General features: G+C 59.2%; 1 protein-coding gene across 1 annotated transcript in view; it reads left to right on the forward strand.

Annotated features, from left to right (window-relative positions):
• The window catches only part of ABL1 (ABL proto-oncogene 1, non-receptor tyrosine kinase), a 141,561-nt gene extending 135,066 nt beyond the window's left edge, over nt 1–6,495 (forward strand). The window contains exons 11-13 of the transcript XR_014302054.1: nt 2,530–2,753; nt 3,819–3,972; nt 4,019–6,495. The gene's annotated coding sequence lies outside the window, so the exon portion shown is untranslated. The remainder of the gene's footprint in view (nt 1–2,529; nt 2,754–3,818; nt 3,973–4,018) is intronic.
• Nucleotides 6,496–8,810: the final 2,315 nt, after the last annotated feature.

Here is an 8,810-nt window from a genome sequence, read left to right on the forward strand (position 1 = left end):
GGGTCTGGCTGTTCTGGAACAGCGGTTCGTCACTTGGGTAGGCCACAGAAGCCCTGGAGAACTTGGCGCACCTGGCTGCGGCCCCAGGAGAGAGCACAGAGGTGCGTACGTGGCCTTCCGAGCCTTGTGAGGCCTGCCCTCGAGGTCCAGAGCCGGGGAGCGGGGTCAGGCCTGCCATCTGGGCTAGCAGCTGCTGTCACTGTCGTCAGAATGAAACACAAGCCGAAATGTCCGAATGGGAGTGAGCAAGCACCAACAGAGCGCGGAGCGCAAACAGCCGGGAGGAGCGCCGCGTGGCGGGTGCCTCTAGGGTGGGGTAGGGCGAGCAGTGGAGACAGACGAACTCGTCACAGCCCGGTGTCCATAAGCCTCGCCAGTGCAACATGAGCAGGAGCAGCCAGACAGTTGGTAGTGCTGCCAGAAGCTTCCATCTATTTAAAGCAGCACACTGGTCTGTGGTTTGGTGTTGGAAGTCAGGACGTAGGGTCATGCCTGGTTGGGGCGCAGGGGAGCTCGGGGGAGCAGATGGTGCTCCGTTTCCTAGTCTCGGTCACACTGACTGACGGGTGTATCACTTGGGGACAGTTTACTGAACTGGACACTCAGAACTGGAGCACATTCTCCATGTGTGTCAGATTTCAATGAGAGGTGTTTGCTTGTATTCGTTAGAGAGCGAGCGAGAGCATGAGCAAGGAGAGGGAGGGACAAAAGGAGAAGCAGACTCCCTGCTGTGCACAGAGCCTGACGCAGGACTTGACTCCGGGACCCCAAGATCATGACCTGAGCCGAAGGCAGATGCTTAACCGACAGAGCCATCCAGGCACCCCTCAGTGAGCGTTTTCTTAAAATTACAGCTCGTATGCAGAAGCTGTGCACTACAGATGTGCTTTGTGTGACCACCTGAAACCCTCTGTTTCTTTAATGAGGGAGGTTCTGTCCCTGTCCTCATTTAACATGCCAGGAAGCTGAGACTCAGAGATGTGAGGCAGCTTGCCCGAGGTCACACGTGCCACCATACACCGGCTGTGCCGGACCAACTTGTCGGCAGTGCAGATGGCCCCAGCATGACCAGCAGAGCTTGCTCCAGAGTCCGGCTCCTCCCTCTATCATGGAGTAGAAGAAGTCAAGACTTAGAGACAGCCCAGCTTCGCCGGTGTCAGGATTTGCTGCAAGAGATCCCAGATTGAGGGATCGATTTTTAAATGTTCTTGGCACAAGAGGCACCCGGTGGGACAAGACTGAGCAACCGTTGTGACTGTCCCACCCTCTTGGGCGGGACCCCAGCCCCCTGCTTGGAGGGTGACAGCATCTTTTCTGGGTTGGGGTCTTGAGTGGACTCGGTCATCCAGTGTCTCCAGCCCCGGGACAAGGGACGAGCTGGTGGCTTGTTTACTAGGACAGCTGCTGGGTGACTTGCTGCCCCATGAGCCTCTTTCTTTCTTACACGTTTTTAGGAATATTTCAAACACATGGGAAAATTCAAGCAAAAACATTCCCCCGGCAGTTTAATAGCTAAATAGCTTTTAGATCTGCACCCCAAGAGGAAGGCTTTTGTGTGTGTCTTGTGTCAACAGTGAAAGGGTGCAGACAGCTCTCCGGCGCCTGGACTGGGGGAGACAGCATTGCCACGCCAGGTGGGGTGAACCCAGACTGCCCAGGGGAGCTTAATCTGTGCTGGCCAAGTCAAGGTTTTCCGAGGAGACTCACCTTCCCTAATCTAGAAGGTGATCTTACCCACCAAGGAGGGTGCGGGGATGGCATGACAGGCCCCCAAACCTCGAGCAAGCCTCGCTGGGGTCGAGGGAGGGTTAAAGAGGCGAGGTAGCCAGGTACAGCAGGAAGGACTTAACAGAGCAATGCCCTTAACAGTTCGATCGTTTGGATTTTCAGGGTTATTGAGCTCGAATGTACAAGCAACTGGAAGGAATAACTTAGTCGTTGATTGCTGCTGAATGATGAAAGTCTAATGACAGGATAGCCACTCTCCTGAAGGCCCAACCCCCTCCTTTATCTCTGATTTCTCTGAGGTTAATCTCATCCTACAAAATTAGAAACTAGCCAGTATGTCCCCAAAGTGTGTGTAAACACGTGCGGGAGCATCTCAGCCTCGGTGACCTCCAAGTTCTTGTAATCGGTGACCACAGAGGCGGCTCCTTTTGTTCTAAGAGGAGAAATGGGCAGGTGAGGCTCACCCGGGGACCCTGCTGCAGAGCGTCCCTCTGCCCTTGGCCTTTGGTGTGTCCTGTCTCGCCTGGTCTTTCCACGAGCCCGTTCTCTGGCTTCTCTCTATATGAATGAGCAGAGGGCGGAGTGATCGAGCTTGCGGTCCCCACCCCCAATGCCCGGCCCCCCTCCCAACAAAGTGGAGGTGAGCACAGCCGGGTGAGAGCCTGGGCTAGGATCGCACTTCCTTCACTTGGCCACTTTCTTCACAGCTGGAGCTGCCCTTTATGGACACGCTGGGACTCATTTTCTTGAGGTTTGCCCTCTGTGGCTTCAGGGCTGAGTGTCTGCCTCTTTTATCAACAGACGAAGACCCCGGGATGTGTTCTGTCCCCATCAGACTGTCACAATAGCAGGAGGCGTCCTGGCCCATCCCTTCCCTGGACGGAGATGGAGGCCAAAGAGTATGATGACATGCCTCCCGGGCTCGGGGTCGCTGTCTGGCCCCTCTCCCGGTGGGGCCCGTGTGCCCAGGCGTGGGGCAGAAGCAGTGAGGAGCTCCTGGAGAAGGCAGCCCGCTTTAACATGAGGTGATGTTCTGATTCCTGTCTTCCCGGCCCGTTCTACCACCCAATTTCCGCACTCCCAGTCAGCTTGGCTCTTTTGTAGCTCCGATCTGTCACCCCTTAATAAAGTGGCTTTCTGGCTGCCGGGGATTGAGAGCTGCTACCGGGGAAGGTAAGTCACTAATAGAATGGAAAACACTGTGAAATGCTCCAAGGTGCCAAGCTGGGCCCAACCCAGTGTGGTTCTAAAAGGCTAATAAAAATCCACCAATTAATTGTGACAGCTCAATGGAAAATTATTCAATTGTGAACAGGGCCAAGCAGCAGCTTGAAGGAAGGAGGGGAGACGTTGCTATAGTAACATCAATCCAGGTTCTCATCTCAGCGGTGGGAGCCAGCCTGGGAGTGAGCAGCATCCGGCCGCCGTAGCCGACACGGGGCGGGATGTGGGACACGGCAGAGCAGCGCCCGAAAGAGATGCTCTTCCTTGCCCCGGGCTTGCAGCCACTCCAGGCTGAGCGCTGGCCTCCCCTGGGGTAGGGAAGTTGTTTTCAGAATGCTCTTTGCTTTCAGAAAACCAGGGAAGGAGCCATCGAGTGCAGGAGGAAAATGCACCCCGCATTGTGTCTCCCTCTACCCTTCACCGTGGGTACTTTACCAACTGCCAATTAAGGGGCTGCCGGGACAGGTGTGGATACAGGCAGCACGAGCTCCATCTCCCCGGAGCGGAGGCAGTGGCAGCTCAGGAAAACAGAACTGCTGGGGCCCAGAGGACCTGTAGGCAAGAGCCAGGTGGGCCTTCCATTGTGGTTTTGCAGTTACAACTTTTATTTCAAAAGATACACACAACACATTCATATTCCGAACATTTGAAAGGCAACCTTGCTCCAGCAAAATGAATCCCTTCCTTGCTCGTCTCCCGCTAGACTGCAGGCTCCGCACACACGGCGCCACCGAGGACAGTTACCAGAAGGGAACGGGCAGCCGGTTCCGAATGACATCTGGACACCGCGGTGGGGTTTTCTTGCCAGAGGGATCTTGTGTCAACGGGATGGGGAACAAGATTTTTTTTTTTCCTTTAACTTTCAGAACCATCCTCTCTACCCGGTGGGACGCGTTCACTCCGAGTTGCACTGTGGATGTCAGCGGCAGGCGTCCCCGTGGAGGCTGTCAAAACTTGGATTACCCACTGCCATCAGCAGCCCCTGCCTTCAGCCTGGAGCCCACACCGCTGGCCCTGCCTGTCCACATTCACGGCCCTGGGAAGGGGGCGGGGACGGCTACCCCAGGGCCTCGCTTCCTTCTTCCCAGGGGTGCAGCTTGCTGTGGGCCACCTCCTTTTGGATCCCATCCGGTCTTTTCCTCGGTGCCCACTAAGTGATCCTACTGCTAAGAACTCATGACAGGCATCCCCTTGCCTTCTTAGTATCCTGATCTTTCGGGCTCAAGGAGAAGACAGGAGGGGGAGTGGTAGCCGGGAGGGTCCACGGACGCCCCGGCCCCCTCACCGCCGGCCGAAGCGGAAGCTGAAGCCGCCTTTTTTCCTGCTGTAACTGCTGAGCTCCTCGGCCAGGGTCCCTAAAGGGCCGCTGGCCTTCTCGCCGTCTGCGGGGAGGAAGCCAGTAGCCTTGCTGCCATGATCCTGCCTCCCGAACCGGAACGTGAAGCCAGGGCGCCGTTGGCCCGACACCTGCAGCTCCTTGGCCGTGACCAGCAGGCCGTGTGGCTGTGGGGCCCCCGGCCAGCCAGGGGAGCCCCGTGGGGGGAGCATGCGGTGTCCCCCGGGCAGGTCGGCCCAGCTCATTCCGCCTCTGACACCTCCCACGGTGGCAGCGGGCTCTTCTCTGTCCAAGAGAGGAAGGCAGGCACCCAGCGGCAGGAGGAGGAGGCACGGCAGGGCGCGCGGGCTTATCATCTGGGCCGGAGGAAGAAGAGAGGAAGTTACCGGCTGCACGCGTGGGCCTTGCGTGACAACTTGTCAACAGTGTTTCCCGGGGCCTGGGCAGCCATCAAAGGCTGGTAGCTCCGCAGAGCAAGCAGCTTGAGGAAGTGTCACTATGCTGGGGGTCAGGCCTTTATTTTCTTAGCAGGCTCAGGAGTGATTGCACCAATTAGGCTGATTCTCCTCTCCTGCAGTCCCTGCATCTGAGGGCCTTGGCAGCTTAGCATTCAAATACCCCCGCTGCTGGGACGGCGGACGGCCGTGCACCGTGCGCCGGCGGCCCCCGAGGGCCATGCCATGCAGATTGCAGCTCGTTCTCTTTTTTTAACTGTTGACTCTTGGGCCATATCGTTTCAGAGCCACAGGGCAGAAAATTCATAGCATCAATCTTGGTTTCCAACTTGATCATAAATGGGTCTGGCTAAACTGTGCTGCCGGGACACTCCGCTCGTGTCCCTCTAACATGGAAAGGAGTTGCATCCAGGCCTAACTCAGACACCCACTGGGGAACGAGCATGTGGACGTGGCGGGGCTGCCGAGGTTCCCTACGAGCTCCGTCTATGTGCGCGGCTGCGAGTCCTCTTTACAATAAGCTTTGTTTTTAGGCCCTGTTCATCCCAGGTCTTCAGGCATGAAGACTGTCAGGAAGGCTAAGAGGTGGTGCCTGGGCCACACAGCGGGCAATGGAGGCCTGAGATTCGGGATTCTAACGGCCAGACAGCATCTTGGTGTGCCAGGCCCGTGGGCAGAGCTTCCTGGCCCCCTCCCGCACTGTCCTCACAGCCCTGGTGCAGGGCGGTCTTCCCCTCTTCTGCGGGGGAGGCCGTCCGCGAACAGGGGACTTGCCCAGCGTCTCACAGCGAGCGTTACAAGAGACAGCTGGGGTATATGCCCGGGTCTAAGTGACTCAGAATCGCTCCGCTACCCCACAGATGGCGGTCCGGGGGGATTCGGAACAGAAATAGAGCTTCCCCAAATGCCCCGGCTTTGACAAAAACTGCTCATTCCCTCTGAAAGGAAGCCTTTTTGGTAATGACCACGGTGAGTCGGAGCCGGCTGTTCTGAGGAGCAGCTCTGAGCCTGAAAGAAAGCTGGTTCTGGAGAAGAAGCCTGGGATCCCCAGAGCTCTTTCCAGAAATGGCTCCCTTGAAGACATTTCAAAGTGAACCCAGCCAGAAGGCTTTAAAAAAATCATAAAAGCCGCCCTCCTCCCTACCTAAATCCAGCCTCCTAACTTCCATCACCTCATCCCCCGGGGCTGGAGCCAAGTCTGGCCCAAGGCGGGGAAGACTCCATCAGGGCCCGGGGGAAACGGGGCACTTTCCACCTGGTGGGCGACTCCACCTGCGGATGGCCTCTGGGGCATGAGAAAAGGTGTACTGACGCGTAGAGGAAGTGGCTCCTGTCCCCTTTTGGGGGTTCATGGACCCTTCAAGAACATGGGGGAAGCTTGGGACACTCACCACCAAAAATTGGACCCCAGCATAAGTTGGCAGGTCAGGCCCCAGCATTCAGGACATGGCAGGAGAGGCACACAAGGGAAGACCAGGGCGGAACCCTCGAGGGTTCCTGCTGGGGATGGAGCGGCTGGACTCACCGTGCTGCGCACCTGCTCCCCGGGAAGGCTGCTGGGCAGGGTCCTCTGGGAGGTGTCTTGGCTGGGCGGTGTGGTTCCTGGCTTCTCCCGGCTTTATATAGGGCCCTGGGTGGATTGCCGCTGCCCTCTGATTGCTGCACATTCCTGACCCTGGGATTCCATTGGGGACGCCGGTGGTGAAGGACGGGGCGGTGCGGACTGTGTTGATAAAAGACCCAACACAGACAGGATGTGGTCTGATGAGTGGAGCAGAGGGGGCTGCCCTTTACCCAGAGGCCGCCTCACTTGGAGGAGAGCGGGTAGCATCATTAAATCGCGGGCACAGACCCTTAAGTCCTTTGGAAGAGTTGTGCATGGCACGACCCCCCCAGTCCTAGCAGCGCTGCCTTTCTCGAGTCAGCCTCACTCTTTGGAGAAGTGGGGGCCGTGTCCACGGCTCACCCAGCCCTGCCCCGCCAGCACAGCCGTTCCCGTGGGCTCGGGAAGTCAGACACCTGGGCAGCCGGCAGCTGCCTCTCACTCCCTCACTCCGCTCTGCGGGAAGTTGTGTCAGGCGCCGTGTTTCGCCAGCTCTGGAGCCTGGCCGGGGGCTGAGGGGGGCAGCAGGACGGCGGCTTCACCCTGCTGCCCCACTCATGGACATGGGAGGGGTTCGGAGCCCCTGGCCCGGCCGATCCCCTCTCAAGCCCACGCCCCCTGGACCACAGTCGATGTGTTCCTTCGAAGGGAAGGCTGGGCTTTCCCACCGCAACCCCAGTGCCTGCCCGGGTGCCTGACACCCCTTTGGGAAAGGAAGGACACACCTGCAAAATGTTTCCAAAACTCGCTGACCCTCCGCTGGGTGGGTGACCGCGCCTCGCTTTCGGAACTAATGTTGCGAGGGCTTTGTGCCGTGGGGACGGGCGGTGGAGAGGAAGCTGTCCACCCAGAGTGGGATTTGGCAAGGGTTGGGGGAGGACTGTCATGGTCATGGCTCCGGCTCTTCCCACAGCTGGAGCCACGATGGAGGCCGCCAGCATCCATCACGCCCCGGGCATTTCTCCCCAGGACAACTTCCGCCGCAGTGGGGAGCGTCACGCGGTGCCACCTGCACGGCCTGCCCGCAGTGATCTCAGGTGCTCACCCCATGGTTACTCTGCCTGCCTCATGGAGCGACCCCGGGGTCTGCTCTCGGTACGAGGATCTGCATGGCTGAGCCAGGGCGAGGTGCCCAGTAGGGGTGAGTGCCCTGCGGAGTACGCTCCCAGCCCGGGCGGAGGTAGGAGGCAGGCGCCCATCGCAGGGGGACGCATCTGCCTGGGTCCCAGCGCCCTGGCTGGTCCGGCAGCAGCCCCAGGAGCCCCTCCCCGTCCTGTCCTCCCACCCCACTGCCTGTGCCTGGGATGGGCACCCACGGGGAGACCAGCCCAGCCAGGCCCCCAGACTCTACTACTCGCTTGGCCTCGATTTCCCCTCTCCTGAGAGCGAGCAGGGCAGTGAGGGGTGCAGGTGCCAGGTGAGGCTGGGGACGAAGCATAGAGGGTTCCCCTAGTCCCGGGGGGCCCTCGCCCAGCGGACTATCACCTCGGCCTGTGCAGTGCTGGGGGTGCAGAGAGTCACCCCACCATCACATGCGAATGGAGATGGTCTCATGGGCACTACTTCTCCCCCGTAGACCCGAGAAGGGCGAGAGGCTATCCCCCTGCAGGGGGAGGGGCAGGACTGGGGCCCAGTGGGTCAGAGCCCTTGGCTGTGCAGGAGCAGGCCCAGCCCCCATCCTGAACCCTCTCCAGGCCCATCTGCAGCAGGAACATGGCTCAGCTTTGGACCTGTCCCCTCTCCCCAGGCAGGTGTGGGGGGAAGGGGCACCCCTGTGCCGACCAGAGTAGGTGCAGAGCCGCCTCCATCCCCAGGGCAGGGGTGCCTCTGAGGGGCTGGTGTGTGTGTGTGTGTGTGTGTGAGACGGGGGGCGCGGGGTCACTTTATCTCCCAGCCAGTGCAGGTCTGGGGTGACTCTGGGTGATGGGATGTGCCTCAGTCCCCTTGGGTGTCAAATGAGAGGTTCTGGTTCCTGAGCTGTGCTCTGTGAAATTTCTTGGGGACAGCTGTGGCGAGTGGGAAGGGCAGGCGTGGGGTCAAGCCCTGAGGGCCACCCCAGACCCCCCCGGGAGAGAAGCTCCACTTGGGGGTTTGACACACCGAGCTCCGAGGTTCTGCTGTGAGAACTACCACTGCCCCAGGGCCCGTTCAGAACTGGAGGCCACAGAAAGTCCCGAGTGTTGGAGCCTGGGCTGGGCGTGGGGGCAAGGTTGGGGGCGAGTAGCCCACAGATTCCTCAGCCCCGAGCCATCCTGTCCTCAGGCAGCAGTGCCCGGAGTCAAGTCTGATGTTGGATTTGGTGCCAAACTTCCCAACTCCTGGGCCTCGCCAGGTGTCCCCAGAACAGCTGGCCCAAAAGATTGTTGGTTGGTTTGTTTTAAGAGTTATTTATTTATTTATTTATTTAGAGCAGGTGCGTAAGGGGTGGGGGACAGAGAGAGAATCTCAAGCGGACACCACACCC

This window comes from Mustela nivalis (assembly GCF_964662115.1).
Source record: "Mustela nivalis genome assembly, chromosome: 13".
Lineage (NCBI taxonomy): Eukaryota > Metazoa > Chordata > Mammalia > Carnivora > Mustelidae > Mustela > Mustela nivalis.